The sequence below is a fragment of the Eschrichtius robustus genome, chromosome 15, assembly GCF_028021215.1.
Source record: "Eschrichtius robustus isolate mEscRob2 chromosome 15, mEscRob2.pri, whole genome shotgun sequence".
Taxonomy (NCBI): domain Eukaryota; kingdom Metazoa; phylum Chordata; class Mammalia; order Artiodactyla; family Eschrichtiidae; genus Eschrichtius; species Eschrichtius robustus.
Genome location: NC_090838.1, coordinates 47533140 through 47555557, shown reverse-complemented (window position 1 = coordinate 47555557; position 22418 = coordinate 47533140). Strand labels below are relative to the sequence as shown.

General features: G+C 38.4%; 1 protein-coding gene and 1 long non-coding RNA gene across 5 annotated transcripts in view; one reads left to right on the top strand and one right to left on the bottom strand.

Annotated features, from left to right (window-relative positions):
• Positions 1-22418, top strand: part of EFEMP1 (EGF containing fibulin extracellular matrix protein 1) — a 68326-nt gene that overhangs the window by 17753 nt on the left and 28155 nt on the right. The gene's annotated exons all lie outside the window — the stretch shown is intronic.
• Positions 14295-22418, bottom strand: part of LOC137777790 (uncharacterized) — a 203621-nt gene continuing 195497 nt past the window's right edge. For both annotated transcript variants that reach the window (XR_011076625.1, XR_011076624.1), the window contains one exon: positions 14295-15775. This is a non-coding gene — a long non-coding RNA (uncharacterized lncRNA). The remainder of the gene's footprint in view (positions 15776-22418) is intronic.

The following is a 22418-nucleotide window of genomic DNA, read 5'->3' as shown; positions in this document are numbered from 1 at the left end:
AGACTGTAGTGAAATAAGTTTTGCACTCTAAACAGCTGTGTGTGCTGCAGAGAATCTAATCCTACTCCCTTGAGTGGAAATGTGGAACACAATCCAAAACAGGAAACAACTCAGAGGTTCCCATTCAGTGTCCACCCTGGAGACCAGGTCTATCACAACCTGGATTAGGGAAGAATTTTTGTTCAGCAGTGATTAGTTAGATCTCACTATTTTGCAGCAAAGCCCTCCTCTCATACATACATTCACAAAATGAGTATGCCATTAAATTGTTGCTGACTTTTTCACTATTCACTAAAAAACTTAAGTATCTCAATATTTTTAAATATACCAAAATTATGAAGAGCAGTATAAGTCTGTTTTTCAGAGTCTGTTGTTGAATCCTTCGAATTTGTTGTTTATTTGAGGAAGCTTCTTAGAGAATTAGTTCAACTTTAATCATTCTCCTAAAATATATGAGTGATTTAGGTATTTGGCATCATTCGAAACCCACCAGTAAGCTTTTTTCCTAATCACTGCTTTTCATCATTTGAGGCCTAAAGAGATACTGTTATGTAAGATGGTTTTTTTCTCTCCTTATCCATGTTCTGTCCTGAGCAGTTTGTGATATCAGAAGATATCTCGTCTAAAAAAGGAAAGGACATTCCAAAAGAAGTTGTTAAAAGACACCTTAGAAACCTGCCCACACAGCCTAAATACCCCCTTTCTTGCCTAGATTTAGTTTATTCCAGCTATTTACACTCACACATATGCACACATACACATACCCACTCAAGTTCATGCCCATATACATGCATGTGCACAAACATGTAACAATGCACCATTTTTTGGTAGGAAAGTAACATGTACAAAAATTAAACTGATCAAAGCGGATAATGCTTCTAAAATGATTTGGAACACAGTTCCCCCTCTCATTATTCTTGTCAAATCAACACTGGGAACTGCTTTCTAAATTCATGTGTTTACCTATCACAAGGGAAAGGGCACCTTGGACAGCTACTACATGATTTAATCAATAAAGACATTATTGGATGGAATATAGAAAGAGTCAACAAAGAAATAAAAGTGTTAAGGTGTAACCTCTAAGACTCTGTTGTCTTACACTTCAGCAACATCCTGACCATGTCTTGACTAATCTTTCTTAGAGATTTACCTGGATTCCATCCTGACCTACCTTTGTGTTCTTGGGCAACTGAATTTTTAACAAAATAAACTTTTGAGATAGACCATCATAGAGTGGATTAGAAAATAACTTATCTGGGACTGACATTGAATCCCCATGCTCTTTTATTCCTCAGACTTTGGCAAATTATATAGTCAGGATGTAGCCAAGAATAAAACGTCACTCAACAAACAAGGCAGAAAATTCCAGTTATTCATGATTAATTAAACTTCCCAGTAAAAGCTGTGGGCCTTTTTTGTAAAACTAGTTCACGACTTGGCGCATCAGAAGAACCCTAATCCAGGGAGGAAGGTAGCCAGAGAAAAATGTCCTCCCACACAAGCTGGTAAAGATGCTGGGCTTTGTTCTAAACTTCAATTCCAAGACCTCCCTTCTTTAGTAATCAGTGGGGGGCGGGGAAACCTAATGATAAAAAAGACGCTAAATAAAAGAAGGAAATTGAATTGTGGTACAATTTATACAGCTAATGATAGTTCTGGAAAAACAGGAAAGATTATTTGGTGACTAGTTCATTTAAAAAAATGTTTAATAGCAGAGCCAATGTAAATTAGAGTCCAACTGTAAGTAAACTAAAAAATCTTCTCTGATTTTTCAATTTAAGCAGAAAAATGGATTGTTTAAGCATGCCAGAGCAATAGTTTCCAATAAACCAAGCTATCACTGATGGTTAATACCCCAAATAGAATATCACTGTATTAGAAAAAGAGCTTGGGCTATTTAGTTGTCATTGTAAAAACCTGGCCACAAACAGTATTAGGGTTCTAACAGAGTTTTAAAGAATTATTAGAAAAGCTGGTTATAATATCAAAGTCAGGAGTAGGCACAATTACACATTCCCAAAAGCATTATGAATCCATAACAAAATATATGTATTTTTCTTGGTAAAATACACAGTTTCTGGTCTTGTATTAAAGGCAACAGTTTATAATGACAAGAGAGAATAAGGACAACATCAATAAGGAAGATTGCATGAATTATTTGATTAAATATGAATGATATTTTGAATTTTCTCAAGAGCTTAAAAAATCAAGTAGAGGTCCTAACAAGGGGGTAAAAGTAACTGCAAGCAACTGGACTGCCTATTCCTCAGTATAAATCTCAAATTAGGAAAAGAAGAATCAGGTGCAGATTCAAAGTAAGACCAAGCCTCTGTAGTTGATTTGGAGAGCTACATCTTAAAATTATTCTAATAGATGACACATCAGTGTTATGTCAACTCTATTACTCAGCAAAAAAGAAAACACCACTTTCCCTTAAAGGAGAAGAAATACTTTCTCTTCTCTGCTACAGTTAGGTGAACCCTTTAACTACAGAGATCATAACTGGGTAACTACTGTAGCTGAAAACTCATGACATAAGTATTGCTCGTCCATTGATCGATTTTAAATACAGTGTCCCCACTTATCCTTAAGAGATATGTTCCAAGACCCCCAGTGGATGCCTGAAACCATGGATAGTACCAAACTCTATATATACTATTTTTTTCCCATACATACATACCTATGATAAAGTTTAATTTATAAATTAGGCACAGTGAGAGATTAACAACAGTTTCTAATAATGAAATAGAACAATTATAACAATATACTGTAATAAAAGTTATATGAATGTGGTCTCTCTCTCTCTCAAAATATCTTATTGTACAAATTTAATGCCTTTTCCATCTTAACTAAGCACTTATCATGCACTGGCCATAGCTTTTACAGTTTGAGTTTGGCAGCAAAACTAGCATGAATTTCTTTTTCCTGTTTTCACAATTTCACGTTTAGAAGATTCATTCTTACTGTAGATCTTAGCAACCTAAGCATACAAAATTTTTTTCTTTCCTTATTAAGTCGAGAACTTCCACCTTTTCACTTAAAGGAAGCACTTTACGGTTTATCTGTAGCATACCCTAATTGCCAGCATCACTACTCTTGAGCTTTGAGGCCAGTATTAAGTGAAATAAGGGTTACTTGAACACAAGCACTGCGATACCCAAAACAGTGGATCTGATAAGCAAGATGCTACTAATCGGTTGATGGGCAGGATACGCTAGACAAAGGGATGATTCATGTCATGGGCAGGACGGAGTGGGATGGCAAGGTATTTCACCACACTATTCAGAATAGCAGGCAATCTAAAACATATGAATTATTTCTGGAATTTTTCACATAATATTTTTAGACCATGGTTGACCATGTGGGTACCTGAAACTTCGGAAAGCGAAACCAAAGATAAGGGGGGTAACTATATATATATACCACATATTATTAAGATGAAACAGTGAAGCCAGTTATGAAAATTTCCCTGGCTCTTCTGCTGAGTGACTCAAGTAACAGTGATACTTTCCCCCCAACACCACCTACCATCACCACACACCACTCAGTATAAACATCGATCATCTAAGGAAAAAGCAAAAATGCAGTGAACACCTGTGAGGGTAGAGGCCAGGAATGTATTCATACATTTGTGGAGAAAAAAAGCAAAATAGAGCAAAGAGTTGAGCTATATCCTTCTCTTCCAGGGACCCCCTCTTACTCTGGGAGACAAGAGCAGTTGTAAGAGGAACGAGAGGCAGAAAAAGAGATGTAGAATGGAACTGGAAGAGAGAGAAAAAGAGAGCAAGATAGGAGAGTAGAGGACATGAGCAAGCATACGACTATTCTAATCAAAAATAGGTTCTGCTGAAGTATCTTGTAAAATAGTATTACAGCGACCATTTTCTACCTGTGTATATGTGTATAAGTACATATTTTCCTCAAAGGACTGATGAAGAAAAAAAGAAAAGGTGACACCTGAATAAATCAGTTTTTCTGTTTTTATAAAATTGTCTGAGGGATTCTTTAAATTTGGGATTCCATTCTCTAATATGTTTTTGAGAATCTTCTATATGCTATGTGTGATAGACCAATGATTCTCAAACTTTACTGAACATGTGAATTCCTTGGGGATCCTATTAAAATGAAGATTCTGATTCAGTAGGTGTTGGGTGAGACCCAAGATTCACATTTCTAACAAGCTCCCAGATTTTGTTGGTATATTCAGAGCCTGTCTTCCAGTAGCTGACAATTTGTGCTGCCCACCAAGAAGCTGATATGTCTAGTGATTCTTCATTCTCTATTTTCTGCAGTTAGCAGAGTGTGGTATACTTTGGATAGAATTAGATCTGCATGTGGTGGGTTTTGTTTTTTTTTTTTTTCAAAAAGATATTCTTCTCCTCTGATTAGATACTCAGTTTCTCCAATATAAATTCCATTGTAACAGTTACAGCTGTAATGCACAGATATTTCCCTTATTAATTAATAGAATTTTCTCCTGTAGTGGAATGTTTTTATGCTTGAATGCTCAGGGGGATCCAGAAAGTAGTCTTTGGCGGCAAAAAGTGGCAGAAACTCCATGAAACTCAGCAAGAGAAAGAGGTTCCCATCTGAATCTTCCCCTAAGTGACTCTGACTGTATAAAACCAGTTAACCTCTCTGGGCCTCAGCTTTCTCAGCTGTCAAAATTAAGAGCTGTCCCTTCCAGCTCTCATTCAAAATAATTTAAAAGAATGAGAAAGAGAAAAAGAGAGGTAGAGAGAGTGCACTTTGTCGAGGCTACAAGCCTTGGAAGTGTGGTCGCTATATGGTTCTTGACTGATATGTGCGTGGCATTTAAACTATTTCTATTGATAGGAACTCTTCTTTGACTTTCAAATGGCATTTTTATCAGGAAAACATACCAGAGCAAGTTAAAATCTGCCCTGAGAAGAATGCAGGTGTATTCTGTGATTATAATAGCATTAATGACTCAGAAACAAAAAGCCAGACAGTTCTAATGACTTGAAGCTTTACTGACAAAACAGTTCACACCTAGTACTGGTTGTTTGCTAAAAGTCTGGACCAAACCACTGAAGCTTTAAAAACTATATCACTGCAGTCTTCCCCCAAGGCAGGGACATGGGTAATTATTATGGTTCATGCCACAGCCAAGGACTCCATTTCAATCCTAGCTTGGAAAGGAGTTGTTTTTTTGTTTGTTTTTTGTTTTTTGGTGCAGAGTAAATATACTTTTTGCATGTATTACTATAAACTCATTTAAAACATAAAGGTGACATTAAATATTACAGGTTCTTTATTATTTTCTCAATTTTGAATTAAGATTTTCTGCCTTCATTGGGGGACATGAATACCTTTCAGCAAAGAACAGCCTGTTTAAAGTCTACAGGTTTGTTCATTTCATATTTCAGGATGTTTTTCAAACTCAGATTCAAACCAGGCTTACAACCAAAGCAATCAGTCTTTCCTGAGCTCATGCATTATTATCCGTTACACAAAAAGCATAAGGAAGCCTATGAGTTATCTGTTGCCACGTGACAAATTGTCCTAAAACGTAGCAGCCTAAAACAACAAACATTTATTATTTCACAGCTTCTCTGGGTCTGAATCAAAGTACGGCTTAGTTGGGTCCTCAGGCTTTGGGTCTTTCACAATCTGCAGTTGTCTCAAGGCTTGACTGGGAAGAATCCCCTTCCGAGATCACTCAACTAGTGGTTGTTGGCAGGATTCACTTCCTGCCTGCATTTCTCATGAGTTCTTCCTCCATGGCTCCTAGCCACATATACCTCTCCCTAGAGCACCTCACAGCACAGCAGCCTTCGTCAGAGTCAGCAAGGGAAAGGGCAGGAGAAAGTGCCACCAAGAAAGTGAGTGCTAATAAGACTGAAGTCACAGCCTTTTGTAACTCAATCACTGAAGTGACAGTCCATCACTTTTGCCATATTTTGTTCATTAGAAACAAGCTACTAAATCCAGCCCACAGTCAAGGGTGTGAATGCCAGGAGTCTGGGATCATTGGGAGCCATGTCAGAAGCTGCCTACCACAATCTGTAATTAAATTCCCCCTGAAATGATCTCATCCAAAACTTTAGAGTTAAATCTAGAATTTTAAATGGTTTCAAAAAGCAAAATATGAGTTAAAAAGCAAAATGCACCCACCTCCCCAGCGGTGCAGGAGCCTGGATGACTCACTCATTCAGATACGCATCCTGATGGGTGTGGTTGAAACAGGCAAAGTACTGTTCAAAAGAAGAACCTCACAGCTTCTAATAGGTCCTTTTGAATGAATGTACCCTTCTCTTCTTCATGGATATGGAACTTCTAAAATGCTATCAATCCTCTCCAAAACCACTCATAAATAATTATGAATATATCCTCTGATTTTCAGACTTTTTAAAATCCTGCTTTACTCCACTGTACAAATAAACAATATCCATGAAACAAAAACTTTATGAGCAAACACAAAAACTCCCTTTATTTTTGCAGATTAGCATGTATCCACATGCCTGTTATATAAAAGAAATTTAATAAACACTGTTCTTGCCTCAACGTGAACTTTTGTCCTAGACATCTGTAATATTTGTGTGTTTGTTAGGGAATCATGGAAAATGTTCTCCATCTCTCTCATAGAAATCTCTGTTCTGTTTCAGTCACATTTTTCTTCCTGCAGCCTATTCAAAAGCCTGCTTCCTAGTCATCATTTTTGTGTTTAAATACGTTTACATCTTTTGCCTCAAAATTCTACTGGGAGATGTGCTAAATGTAACCTAAGGTTACAATAAATAAGTTGTGTAGGACCTAAAAATTCAGAGGCCATAAAATCCAACATGAATTTTCTTCGGTTCTGAGGAGCAGTTATCATGATAAGGGGCAGAATAGTGATTTGTTTTTCAACAAGGAGGCAGTAATGAAGTAGAATAGCACTCTAAGGGAAAGGGAAAAGAGAAAGGATATATGAGCAAAAGTAGAAAATCACCGTGAGGGTGGAAACCAAGAAATTGAACAACTAATAAAAACAGATGGTGACATGTAGGGAGCTCCACCAGCCACATCCAATCTCCCCAAAAGAATATTCTGATGGCCCGACTGTGACTTAACCAGAGGGAAAGAATAGAGAAAAGGCTAATGCAGCTGTTAAAAGGAATAACCAAAATCCAAAGCGAAGGGTTTTTTTTTTTTCCTTAAAGAAAATGGGAACGGACCAAATGTTCTTAAATTGCTTTTTAAAGTACATAATACAGCTCTGTATAGAGAGCAGTACGTTTTCTCCTAGGTTCACTCTCCCCCAGAATTAGCTTCCAGATTTTCTCAGGTGTCTCTGATGCCAATAATAAAAACCTCTGTGGGCCTGCTGACTGGGTAGTAGGATAAATGGGTGCCTCAGCAGCCAGGTAGAAGCCAGCCTCTGACCTCGGGCCTGGAGCATCCCCGGGAGGCTGGGCTAATTCATGAAGCAGGCAGTGAGAGCTGGGGCAGACCTCGGGGGGCTCCTGGTCAGATCTGGTTCCCTTTACCATGATGTACAGAGGAGAAAAAAAAAGCATTATGCTCATAAGATTCCCTCATATTCAGCCACCCATTTACTAATACATTCTCTTGACATAAGTAGCCTCACTAAATTCCTCTTTCCTCACCACTGACTCTAAAATGACAGTTTAAGGATTATCCTTTCTGCCACTTACCGTGAAACACAGCTCCAGATCAGTTTGTTGTAGATTTCTGAGCTTAACCACATAGCTCACAACTGAGTGGATAATCAATCATTCTGTGACTAAATCCATCTGGAACAAATTTGAAGCAGTGGCCATGTAGGTTTCTTTTGGAAAAAAAAAAAAATTAAACTGAAACCAGAGTTGATCTTTTCAAAGGTTCAGAAAAAAAAATACATATATAACTTAGCAATGACTTTTCCCCCCAGAACTCATGCATGCTCTCTTAGTAAGACTTGTTTTGTCCTGGACCCATTTTGCATTTCATTTAATCTGTGAAAGAAGTGGTCCTCAAATGCTTTGGAGGAGAGTCCACTTCCCTGAGAATGAGGTCATGATCCCTCCTTGGATAGAAGGAAAGGGGGACATTGTGTGCACAGGTTGTCACCATAACTTCATGCTGATCTTAAATTCCTAAACACACAGGACTCAACAGAGTCCTGTGGAACTAAAAGAGCCCATTTCTGGCTATTCTTGCTGGGCCCCCTACTTTTTTGCCATGTAGACATTAAAGGATAATTTAAGTATCAAGAGCCTTGGCTTTAAAGAATTCTACCATTCTTTTCCTCAGTAGACTCCAAATTGTTTGTATAAATTTAGGATATATTTTTCCATGTATACCCTGAAATCTGTACCATTCACGCATTCATTTGTTCAATTTTCAGTCACTTTTTCATCAATTCATGCATCAATGCATTCAGTTAATGTGTTCAAACTGTACTAGATGCCTAGACACACCACCTTTTTTTTTAAACATCTTTATTGAAGTATTACTGCTTTACAATGGTGTATTAGTTTCTGCTTTATAACAAAGTGAATCAGCTATATATATACATATATCCCCATATCTCCTCCCTCTTGCGTCTCCCTACCTCCCTCCTTATCCCACCCCTCTAGGACGTCACAAAGCACCAAGCTGATCTCCCTGTGCTATGCAGCTGCTTCCCACTAGCTATCTATCTTACATTTGGTAGCGTATATATGTCAATGCCACTCTCTCACTTCGTCCCAGCTTACCCTTCCCCCTCCCTGTATCCGCAAGTCCATTCTCTACGTCTGCATGTTTGTTCCTGTCCTGCCCCTAGGTTCTTCAGAACCTTTTTTTTTTTTTTTTTAGATTCCATATACATGTGTTAGCATACGGTATTCATTTTTCTCTTTCTGACTGACTTCACTCTGTATGACAGACTCTAGGTGCACCCACCTCGCTACAAATAACTCAATTTTGTTTCTTTTTATGGCTGAGTAATATTCCATTGTATATATGTGCACATCTTCTTTATCCATTCATCTGTTGATGGACACTTAGGTTGCTTCCATGCCCTGGCTATTGTAAATAGAGCTGCAATGAACATTGTGGTAAATGACTCTTTTTGAATTATGGTTTTCTCAGGGCATATGCCCAGTAGTGGGATTGCTGGGTCATATGGTAGTTCTATTTTTAGTTTTTTAAGGAACCTCCATGCTGTTCTCCATAGTGGCTGTATCAATTTACATTCCCACCAACAGTGCAAGAGGGTTAACTTTTCTCCACACCCTCTCCAGCATTTATTGTTTGTAGATTTTTTGATGATGGCCATTCTAACTGAAGTGAAGTGATACCTCACTGTAGTTTTGATTTGCATTTCTCTAATGATTAGTGATGCTGAGCATCCTTTAATGTGTTTGTTAGCAATCTGTACATCTTCTTTGGAGAAATGTCTATTTAAGCCTTCTGCCCATTTTTGGATTGGGTTGTTTGTTTCTTTGATATTGAGCTGCATGAGCTGCTTGTAAATTTTGGAGATTAATCCTTTGTCACTTGCTTTGTTTGCAAATACTTTCTCCCATTCTGAGGGTTGTCTTTTCATCTTGTTTATGGTTTCGTTTGCTGTACAAAAGCTTTTAAGTTTCATTAGGTCCCATTTGTTTATTTTTGTTTTTATTTCCATTTCTCTAGGAGGTGGGTCAAAAAGGATCTTGCTGTGATATATGTCATAGAGTGTTCTGCCTATGTTTTCCTCTAAGAGTTGAATAGTGTCTGGCCTTACATTTAGGTCTTTAATCCATTTTGAGTTTATTTTTGTGTATGGTGTTAGGGAGTGTTGTAATTTCATTCATCTACGTGTAGCTGTCCAGTTCCAGCACCACTTATTGAAGAGGCTGTCTTTTCTCCACTGTACACTCTTGCCTCCTTTATCAAAGATAAGGTGACCATATGTGCGTGGGATTATCTTTGGGCTTTCTATCCTGTTCCATTGATCTATATTTCTGTTTTTGTGCCAGTATCATACTGTCTTGATTACTGTAGCTTTGTAGCATACTCTGAAGTCAGGGAGCCTGATTCCTCCAGCTCCGTTTTTCTTTCTCAAGATTGCTTTGGCTATTCGGGGTCTTTTGTGTTTCCATACAAATTGTGAAATTTTTTGTTCTAGTTCTGTGAAAAATGCCATTGGTAGTTAGATAGGGATTGCATGGAATCTGTAGATTGCTTTGGGTAGTATAGTCATTTTCACAATGTTGATTCTTCCAATGCAAGAACATGGTCTATCTCTCCATCTGTTTGTATCATCTTTAATTTCTTTCATCAGTGTCTTATAGTTTTCTGCATACAGGTCTTTTGTCTCCTTAGGTAGGTTTATTCCTAGGTATTTTATTCTTTTTGTTGCAATGGTAAATGGGAGTGTTTCCTTAATTTCTCTTTCAGATTTTTCATCATTAGTGTATAGGAATGCAAGAGATTTCTGTGCATTAATTTTGTGTCCTGCTACTTTACCAAATTCATTGATTAGTTCTAGTAGTTTTCTGGTAGCATCTTTAGGATTATCTGTGTCTAGTAGCATGTCATCTGCAAACAGTGACAGTTTTACTTCTTTTCTGATTTGGATTCCTTTTATTTCTTTTTCTTCTCTGATTGCTGTGGCTAAAACTTCCAAAACTATGTTGAATAATAGTGGTGAGAGTGGACAACCTTGTCTTGTTCCTGATCTTAGAGGAAATGGTTTCAGTTTTTCACCCTTAAGAACGATGTTGGCTGTGGGTTTGTCATATATGGCCTTTATTATGTTGAGGTAAGTTCCCTCTGTGTGTACATTCTGGAGAGTTTTTATCAACAATGGGTGTTGAATTTTGTCAAAAGCTTTTTCTGCATCTATTGAGATGATCATATGATTTTTATCCTTTGATTTGTTAATATGGTTTATCACACTGATTGATTTGCATATATTGAAGAATCCTTGCATTCCGGTGATAAACCCCACTTGATCATGGTGTATGATCCTTTTAATATGCTGTTGGATTCTGTTTGCTAGTATTTTGTTGAGGATTTTTGCATCTATTTTCATCAGTGATATTGGCCTGTAGTTTTCCTTCTTTGTGACATTTTTGTCTGGTTTTGGTATCAGGGTGATGGTGGCCTCGTAGAATGAGTTTGGGAGTGCTCCTCCCTCTGCTATATTTCGGAAGAGTTTGAGAAGGATAGGTGTTAGCTCTTCTCTGAATGTTTGATAGAATTCTCCTGTGAAGCCATCTGGTCCTGGGCTTTTGTTTGTTGGAAGATTTTTAATCACAGTCTCAATTTCAGTGCTTGTGATTGGTCTGTTTATACTTTCTATGTCTTCCTGGATCAGTCTCAGAAGGTTGTGCTTTTCTAAGAATTTGTCCATTTCTTCCAGGTTGTCCATTTTATTGGCATAGAGTTGCTTGTAGTAATCTCTCATGATCCTTTGTATTTCTGCAGTGTCAGTTGTAACTTCTCCTTTTTCATTTCTAATTCTATTGATTTGACTCCTTTTTTTCTTGATGAGTCTGGCTAATGGTTTATCAATTTTGTTTATCTTCTCAAAGAACCAGCTTTTAGTTTTATTGATCTTTGCTACTGTTTCCTTCATTTCTCTTTCATTTATTTCTGATCTGATCTTTATGATTTCTTTCCTTTGGCTAACTTTGGGTTTTTTTTGGTTTTTCTTTCTCTAATTGCTTTAGGTGTAAGGTTAGGCTGTTTATTTGAGATTTTTCTTGTTTCTTGAGGTAAGATTGTATTGCAATAAACTTCCATCTTAGAACTGCTTTTGCTGCATCCCATAGGTTTTGAGTCATCGTGTTTTCTTTGTCATTTGTTTCTAGGTATTTTTTGATTTCCTCTTTGATTTCATCAGTGATCTCTTGGTTATTTAGTAGTGTATTGTTTAGCCTCCATGTGTTTGTATTTTTTACAGATTTTTTCCTGTAATTGATATCTAGTCTCATAGTGTTGTAGTCAGAAAACATACTTGATACGATTTCAATTTTCTTAAATTTACCAAGGCTTGATTTGTGACCCAAGATATGATCTATTCTGGAGAATGTTCCATGAACACTTGAGAAGAAAGTGTATTCTGTTGTTTTTGGATGGAATGTCCTATAAATATCAATTAAGTCCATCTTCTTTAATGTATCATTTAATGCTTGTGTTTCCTTACTTATTTTCATTTTGGATGATCTGTCCATTGGTGAAAGTGGGGTGTTAATTTCCCCTACTCTGATTGTGTTACTGTCAATTTCCCCTTTTATGGCTGTCATCATTTGCCTTATGTATTGAGGTGCTCCTATGTTGGGTGCATAAATAGTTACAATTGTTATATCTTCTTCTTGGATTGATCCCTTGATCGTTATGTAGTGTCCTTCTTTGTCCTTGTAATAGTCTTTGTTTTAAAGTCTATTTTGTCTGATATGAGAATTGCTACTCCAGCTTTCTTTTGATTTCCATGTGCACGGAATATCTTTTTCCATCCCCTCACTTTCAGTCTGTATGTGTCCCTAGGTCTGAAGTAGGTCTCTTGTAGACAGAATATGTATGGGTCTTGTTTTTGTATGCATTCAGCCAGTCTATGTCTTTTGGTTGGAGCATTTAATCCATTTACATTTAAGGTAGTTATCGATATGTATGTTCCTATTACCATTTTCTTAATTGTTTTGGGTTTGTTATTGTAAGTCTTTTCCTTCTCTTGTGTTTCCTGCCTGGAGAAGTTCCTTTAGCATTTGTTGTAAAGCTGGTTTGGTGTTGCTGAATTCTCTTAGCTTTTGCTTGTCTGTAAAGGTTTTAATTTCTCCATCGAATCTGGGTGAGATCCTTGCTCGGTAGAGTAATCTTGGTTGTAGGTTTTTCCCTTTCATCACTTTAAATATGTCCTGCCACTCCCTTCTGGCTTACAGAGTTTCTTCTGAAAGATGTGCTGTTAACTTTATGGGGATTCACTTGTATGTTATTTGTTCTTTTTCCCTTGCTGCTTTTAATTTCTTTTCTTTGTATTTAATTTTTGATAGTTTGATTAATATGTATCTTGGCGTGTTTCTCCTTGGATTTATCCTGAATGAGACGCTCTGCACTTCTGGGACTTCATTGACTATTTCTTTTCCCATATTCAGAAAGTTTTCAACTATAATCTCTTCAAATATTTTCTCAGTCCCTTTCTTTTTCTCTTCTTCTGGGACCCCTGTAATTCAAATGTTGGTGCGTTTAATGTTGTCCCAGAGGTCTCTAAGACTGTCCTCAATTCTTTTCATTCTTTTTTCTTTATTCTACTCTGCCGTAGTTATTTCCACTGTTTTATCTTCCAGATCACTTATCCATTCTTCTGCCTCAGTTATTCTGCTATTGATTCCTTCTAGAGAATTTTAAATTTCATTTATTGTGTTGTTCATCATTGTTTGCTTGCTCTTTAGTTCTTCTAGGTCCTTGTTAAATGTTTCTTGTATTTTCTTCATTCTATTTCCAAGATTTTGGATCATCTTTACTATCATTACTCTGAATTCTCTTTCAGGTAGACTGCCTATTTCCTCTTCATCTGCTTGGTCTGTTGGGTTTTTACCTTGCTCCTTCATCTGCTGTGTGTTTCACTGTCTTTTCATTTTGCTTAACTTACTGTGTTTGGGGTCTCCTTTTTGCAGGCTGCAGGTTCGTAGCTCCCGTTGTTTTTGGTGTCTGCTCCCAGTGGCTAAGGTTGTTCAGTGGGTTGTGTAGGCTTCCTGGTGGAGGGGCATGGTGCCTGTGTTCTATTGGATGAGGCGGGTCTTGTCTTTCTGTTGGGCAGGACCGTATCCAGTGGTGTGTTTTGGGGTGTCTGTGACCTTATTATGATTTTAGGCAGTCTCTCTGCTAATGGGTGGCGTTGTGTTCCTGTCTTGCCAGTTGTTTGGCATAGGGTGTCCAGCACTGTAGCTTTGCTGGTCGTTGAGTGGAGCTGGGTCTTAACGTTGAGATGGAGATCTCTGGGAGAGCTTTGCCATTTGATATTATGTGGAGCCAGGAGGTCTGTGGTGTACCAAGGTCCTGAACTCAGCTCTCCCACCTCAGAGGCACAGGCTTGACACCTGGCTGGAGCCCCAAGACCCTGTCAGCCACATGGCTCAGAAGAAAAGGGAGAAAAAAAGAAAGAAAGAAAATAGAAAATAAAACACAATAAAGTTATTAAAATAAAAATTTTTTTAAATTATTAAACATTAAAAAAATTAAATAGTAATAAAAAAAGAAAGAAAGAAAGAAGAGAGCAACCATACCAAAAAACAAATCCAACGATGATAACAAGCAGTAAAAACTATACTAAAAAAAAAAAAAGACCAAAAAAACGGACAAACAGAACCCTAGGACAAATGGTTAAAGCAAAGCTATACAGAGAAAGTCACACAATGAAGCATGCACATATGCACTCACATAAAGAGAAAAAGGAAAAAATATATTTATGTCTATATATTAAAAAAAAGGAAGAGAGCAACCAAATCAATAGACAAATCTACCAATCATAATAAACTCTCAATACTAAACTAAGATAAACATAAAACCAGAAACAAATTTTAGACGCAGCAAGCAAACCCCAAGTCTACAGTTGCTCCCAAGTCCACTGCCCCAGTTTTGGGATGATTCATTGTCTATTCAGGTATTCCACAGCTACAGGGCACATCACGTTGATTTTGGAGATTTAATCTGCTGCTCCTGAGGCTGCTGGGAAAAATTTCCCTTTCTCTTCTTTGTTTGCACAGCTCCTGGGCTTTAGCTTTGGATTTGGCCCTGCCTCTGCGTGTAGGTCGCCTGAGGGTGTCTGTTCTTCTCTCAGACAGGACAGAGTTAAAGTAGCAGCTGATTCGGGGGCTCTGGCTCACTGAGGCCGGGGGAGGGAGGGGTACGGAATGCAGGGCAAGCCTGCAGCGGCAGAGGCCGGTGTGACATTGCGATAGCCTGAGGTGCGCCGTGTGTTCTCCCAGGGAAGTTGTCCCTGGATCACGGGACCCTGGCAGTGGCGGGCTGCACAGGCTCCCAGGAGGGGAGGTGTGGATAGTGACCTGTGTTTGCACACAAGCTTCTTGGTGGCTGCAGCAGCAGCCTTAGCATTTCATGCCCGTTTCTGGGGTCCGCGCTGATAGCCACGGCTCACGCCCGTCTCTGCAGCTCGTTTAGATGGTGCTCTGAATCCCCTCTCCTCGTGCACCCCGAAACAATGGTCTCTTGCCTCTTAGGCAGGCCCAGACCTTTTCCCAGACTACCTCCCGGCTAGCTGTGGTGCACTAGCCCCTTCAGGCTGTGTTCACACAGCCAACCCCAGTCCTCTCCCTGGGATCCGACCTCCGAAGCCCGAGCCTCAGCTCTCAGCCCCCGCCCACCCCGGCGGGTGAGCAAACAAGCCTCTCAGGCTGGTAAGTGCTGGTCGGCACCGATCCTCTGTGCGGGAACCTCTCTGCTTTGCCCTCTGCAGCCCTGTGGCTGCGCTCTCCTCCGTGGCTCCGAAGCTTCCCCCCTCCGCCACCTGCAGTCTCCGCCCACGAAGGGGCTTCCTAGTGTGTGGAAACCTTTCCTCCTTCACAGCTCCCTCCCAGAGGTGCAGGTCCCATCCCTATTCTTTTGTCTCTGTTTTTTCTTTTTTCTTTTGCCCTGCCCAGGTACGTGGGGAGTTCCTTGTCTTTTGGGAAGTCTGAGTTCTTCTGCCAGCGTTCAGGAGGTGTTCTGTAGGAGCTGTTCCACATGTAGATGTATTTCTGATGTATTTGTGGGGAGGAAGGTGATCTCCACATCTTACTCCTCCGCCATCTTGAAGGTCTCCCCACACCACCTTTCTTGCAAGGACGTTTCAGTCTATCTGAAGGGATTAGATAAGGTCAGATTTTTAAAAATTAAATAATACATAGAGAGAACAGATTGGTGGTTGCCAGAGGTGGGGGGTGGGGGGTGGGCAAAATGAGTGAAGGGAATCAAAGGTACAAACTCTCAGTTATAAAATAAATATGTCATGGGGATATAACATACAGCATGGCAACTATAGTTAATAACACTGTAGTGTATATTTGAAAGTTGCTAAGAGAGTAGACCTTAAAAGTTCTCATCACAAGAAAAAAAATTCTGTAACAATGTATGGTGATGGACATTAACTAGATTTATTGTGGTGATCATTTCACAATATCCACAAATATCAAATTGTTAGGTTGTACGCCTGGAACTAATATGATGTTGTATGTCAATTATACATCAGTTTTAAAAAGAAAAGAAACGTAACCAACACAAATAATTCAACTCAACAATTCAAGTCAACAAAACCCTCGTTGAGGGCCTCAGTCCCCATGTAGTCAATGGTAGTTATGGTTACCAAGAAGCACAGGAGGGGTCCAAAGGAGGGATTGGTTGCTGCAACCAAGGGCCAGTTAGGGCTTTGTGGAGGGAGCAGATGTGATATGGGTCATGAAGGATGAACTGGATGTTAATAAACCTGAGAAGAGAAAGGCAGGCTTTGCTGGGTGGACACCCTGTATACAGAGTAATGGGTTTGGGGTGAGGGAAAGAGGGACTACTATAGGGGAAGCAGGAAACAGGATAGAAAAGTCATTGGAGGAAATTTATGTAGAACCCTGAATTCTTGTTAAGCCATTTAGATTTAGTACTGTCAAAATTAGTGAAAGATTTTGAGCAAGGAGTGACCTAATAAAAATGCTACCTCCAGATAGTTGTAGGATAAGGAGGAAAAATAAGCATACGCATATTGTTAAATGTATTAAATCACCCTAATAGGACTTGGGTGGGGGACTGGGACAGAGAGGGCGTATGTCAGTCTGATTGACTGAAAATTGAGTAAGTTTCTCAAGAAAGAATGGTACTAACTTTCAAATTAGTACATATAGCAACAATGCTAATAAGAGGTATAAAAAGGTAGTTTAATCCATAAGGACTATTTTCAGAATCATAATAATAATTTAATAATTTGTTTAAAACTATTTCTAACAGACACATTCATTATTTTTGTATGCAAGTGCTTCTCCTGAGTCAAATGATGATTCTAAACAAGTTCCACTCCAAGTAAGGTCAACAGTTTATCATATTGTTTAGCAATACATTTATTCATAGGTATTACAAAGGTAAACATCAAACTTGTAAATTAATAACATTTTGGTGTAATTTCATCTTCTGCACCCAGTGAAATAACCAATAAGGAGCTAAGTAAGCCCTTAAATGATCTTCTGGACAATCATCCTTTCTGCTTCATGCCCACATCCATTAAACAGTAGAACGTTCATTAGTCATAATGTATGACGGAAGGAATATGGAGCAAGTCTCTAACCATAAACTGTGTCTAAACATAGACCTTTAACAGTTTCTCTTATTTTAACATGTTTAAGTCTGTGACACTGCAATATGCAATGAATACAACCTAAGCAGAGTCATGCCTTAGTTAAAATAAGGTTTTGCAATTACAGAAAATTACAGCAAGAGGCAATTATCCATAGGCCCACTCTCCCCTGTGAGTTTCCTACCATCCATTTTGCAAATAAGCATGAACTAAGGGAGTAATCTGGTTATAAATAGAGGAGAGCAACAAGTTCTCCTGATATGTCTAGGGGAAATGCATTTTCCAGTTAAAAATTATCTTTGTTTAAAAATAAGAATTTGAATGGAATACAAAAAGGGGAACAGCAGTTTTGGAGTGGGGGTGAGACTAGACTGCTAAGCTAATAAAGCAAGAACTTAAGAACATAAGAATATATAGTTTAGCCTATGGAATAATCCAAAGGAATTTTAACAAGACTTAGAGATCACTTCACTAAGTCTTGATACTGTTTGGTTTGGGAGGCGGGGGGACATTGTTTTGTTTTGTCTTCGCTTTTGTTTTTTTGAAGACCTACCCAGAGCAAGAATTTTGCAAAGGCAAAACACCTGGTTTGTTCATTTATTGATCTATTTAAGTGTCCATTCTGGAACACTTCATAAACAATAGTCAGGCCTATACTTTTCTTCTCAAGAGTGGGGTCTGCTGGAGATGATGTGTTAGTTGTCTAGATTTGCTTTTTAATTTTATGTTGGATTTGGGAATAATAAGATGCGGGGGAAACATTTTAACAATTGCTCTGTTACTTACAGTTTGGGAGATAGCACAAGACCACAGAGGTATCCTGTAGCTGGATCCCTAAACATAATTTCAAAGTGTGAGATTATTCAACAAGCCTGAGTAGAGTAACTACTGTGTGCAAAGCACAGTAGGTGTTGAGAATACAAGGATGAAAGCTTATGGTGCCTGCCCACAAAGAGCTCACAGTCTGAGCAAGTAGACAGTAACAGCAATGTGAAATTTTGAGTCCCGTTTCAGAAACTTCCCAGAGAAGGTACTACCAGGCGTCAGTCTTGGGAAGTTGTGGGAATTAGCCCTTAATGAACTGGGGGGAGGAAAGGAGGGAAAGGGAAAGAGTGTTCTAGGCAGAAGGAACAGTATTTGCTAAGGTCGTTAAGTAGAATACAGAAGAAACAAGTGTTCTGTACAATTCAGTGAGCAATACAAGATGACAGGTTAAAGTCAAATAATGAAGGGCCTTGCATGTCATGTTAAAAAGTTTGGATACCATCCTGAAGTTAATGGGAAGTGGCATAATCAGCTTTGCTTACAGAAGAGGTAAACACATCATTTGCTTTTAAAACTTATTTCTGAGTTCTAAATTTGTTAACCCAAAAAGATAATTTTATTGTAGTTAATTAGGACTGGTTTTATTCTTCATTTATACCAGTGCTACAAAAGGCAAATTAAGTATGAATTTCATTATAAAAATAGCACAGTTCTGTTTGTAAGTTTAAATCTTTATCAAACATAACACAGTGGGGAAAATACCTTAGCTCAAGGAAAAGCTTATATAAAGTCAAAACCAGCCTTAAAATTCCACTCGGCATGTAGTCATTGTTCCAGGCCATTACGATTTTATCCACACAGAATATAACTGTATACTCTTAAAGGATTTTTACTACTTGAGATTTGTTCCATCTTAAAATTTGTACTAAAACTTACTGGAAAACTAGTTTGAAAATAAAATTGTAACTCAGCCTTTGCAGAAGCTACAAGAGGTTCTACACATTTCCTTTATTTGGCATAGCATCCCCTAGTCTTGTAAAAAAATTGTTGTAGTGACAATATAATTGTAGAAATACTATGGAAGCATTGAGTGTTATTTATCTTAAGTGTTTTGCCACTTTATAATATAATAGTGCTAGAATTTACACATCAAATCTAATGGAGAGCTCAACTGGTACCTTTAACAAATAGAGGCTATAAAATTATATAGGCCACTGATGTGTGCCTAGGGGTATTCAGCTGCTGGTTTCCTAGTGGAGGATGCCAGAATTCAGTGGTCGGAGAAAAACTTGTTTAGGACCCTAAGCCACACAGAGTGCCAGAGGCACCCCTTCAACCTTAAGGTGAGTCTAGTTAAGGAGAAGAGGGGTGGGATAGCTGTCCAAGATCTCTCCAAGGCAGTTGATTTTCCACAGATAGCAAGTATGCTGCTGTTCCTCTTACTTAGCAAGGATAATCTGTAGATACAGCAGTCCCAGAGGTCAGTTGGACAAGCTGCTTTTTGCAGTCATCTTACATTGGCCAAAGGAACCCGGGAAAAGAAACTTAAACAAGGTGGATGTGAGCTGGACCTAGAAGGGGAATCTATCCTGTTAAGGTAGAAGTGTTGGAGAGAGACTTATGGTCAAAGGCAGACAAGTGGCAACATATGTTTGCACATGGCAGTATATTGCTTGGCTGATATGGAGGGCCAGACAAGATGGCACTGATGAAAGGACTAGTTTTTAGATGAAACTACCTGTTATATTGCAGTGAGGTTCATCCAATTATACAGGACCTTCTGCATTTTACTGCCATCTATGTGAGTAGTCACAGGATTAGGTGGCTGGTGTTGGGGTTCTGGGGGCCTGTATAGCAGCCCACCTCCCTGAGGAGATGAAGATGGTGGGGACAGCCTGCTGAGCTCCTGAGGGGTGCAGTGGAGAGTCACAGCACTGGGCTAGGGAAACAGCACTCACAAACCATTGCTGAAGCAGCAGTGCCCAAGGCCTGCACACCAGTAGGAGATGGTCCTCACATTACCTTGGATGTGGCAACAATCAGAATTCTCAAGGTAAAAGAATAGTCTGCCCAACTGAGGTGAAACTGAGAAAGGGCAAATGCAAAAGCAAATACTGAAATAGGAAGAAGGAATCAGAAATGCAGGATGGAAAAAGGTGGGATAATAAGACAACAGAGAAGGAAGTCAGCCCTGTCACCTGCTAATTTGTCACACTGCCACCGTAAGCATAGTGTTTTTCCTCAGGCTTTAAATTCTTTAATTTTTCCTATTAATTTTCTCTGTTTTACCTTTAATATGAGAATAAGAATCTATCATATATACATATATAATTTTTGTAAGGCCATAATGAAAGCATTTGGAGGTCATTTGGTTTCCAAAGAAACTAAAATTAATTTTCCAAAGAAAATTTTTCTAATATGCCATGAGTTTTTACTATATTACTAGCATAGCTTTTAACAAACAAAAATTGGCTCCAGATCAAATCCTCCTGTGTGATATGATTGAATGGATGCTTCATCAACTACAAATGATATAGATCACTATTATGTTTAGTGGAGACTCCTCAGACCTGCTCATTTGACTCATTTACATGCAGTTTTTCCCACTACGTTTGAAAATATTCCCCATCTGTTCTCTAGTTCTGATTTATAATTTCATCACTGTCTTGAAAGATGATGACCATAATATCCTTGACATAGTCCATATAATAAATAAAAATTGCTTCTGAAATTTACATTTTCACAGCTTTTTCATAGCTAGAACTTGTTCACACAAAAGTTCTCAGAGTTACACATAGGTTCTAATTAGAGCTCTAGTTAAAGCTATGTTTGCTAAGTAGTCTTCATAAGCATTAACATTCCATTTCTGTGGCTGGGTCCTATTGCCACAAACTGTCCTTTCATATCACAAAATATTATAAAATGCAAAAGGTTCTAGATTCTTTTTGTTTTGCCAGATCACATTTGTGTGAATGTTTGCAATTTCCCTAATGAGAAATAACTTTAAGAAAGAAAGGCTGATTTTGCCTGTTCTTGCATCCATTCATCTGGAATATGTCAAAGCAAGGGAAGTCATTCGATGCTATGGTTGTTCCTCCTGATTGGATTTCAGTGTCACATTCAAAATACGACACTGAGCAAAGAAACCAAGATAGGATGTGTAATTACACGCAAGGACATAGAAAACTATATTAAAAAGCCCTGCCTTTCTGCAGTTGTCTTGCTTCCTTCCACTTGTCTGTAACAGAAGTACCACCCTTATGTATAGCAACTTCACAGTTTTGTTAAATACAATTTATTGAGCCCTGGTGTCAACCAGGTACCATTTGGGGTGTGTATTACTTCAGTTAGTCCTCACAAGAACATTAAGAAATGCATATTATCCCTACTTGACAGACATGGCAGTGAGACTTGGAAAGGTTAAGTGACTTTCTCCCGACACATACCAACGGTGTTGCTTGGGTTTGAACTGAGACTTATTTGACTCTAAAACTCATGATCTTACCCACTCTTCTGTCTCAATCGTATTTCATATCTTTCTGTCAGGGAGTTGTATAAGAAAAAAATTTATTCTGTGGTTCTCAGACTTTCTAAAAAGGTCAAGTCTTCCCGTAAACTCTAATTCTTGGTATAATAAACTCTTGGTATAATAAGGCTAGAAAAAAAGCTAGCACAAGCAACTAAAGAAGTAAACAACCACAAATAAAATAATTTAGAACTTAAAAATACTATGCAGTGAGAAAATAGTATGGTTGTTCTAATTCTGAAAGCCATGGAAAGAGACCTGTAGTTGAAGGTCACTGACAGGACCTCCTTACACCTACCTGGCAGCTTCACAGTCATCCATATTGACCACATATGTGCCTGAAGCCAAAGGTTTTCATTTAAAGGTTTCCACAAACAAATTATTACATTTCTAGGGAGAAATAATTCTAGGCTAATTTTTAAATTAACAATATGAATTGCTCAATTTTTCCATTTTCTTCTAAAATGAAAACTTGGAATATGATGGACTCTATGGATGTGCTCCATGCAGTAACCATTTTAAGTGTATATAACAGATCTAAGAACACAGACTTTTTTTTATCTGTTTATTCATGCCAAGAAATTCTCTTAAAGACTGCCTTAGTTTGGCATCTACCTTTAACACATCAACTACATAACTGGCACACGTCCATCTCCCTTTGTACTCTACAGACAGAAACCATGTATGGGGCATGTTTCCCCACAAGATTTTTTTCAGAGTTTATGCTGCCAAACAAGCATTAAGCTACTCTAAATTCCGGGCAAGTATGTAACTTTACAGGTACACAGTACTGCAGTAAAACATTGAAGAGAACTTTCTATTCATCCCACTCTGCTAACAGAGCCATTCAATCCTGTCCAGAAAGATGAGTCC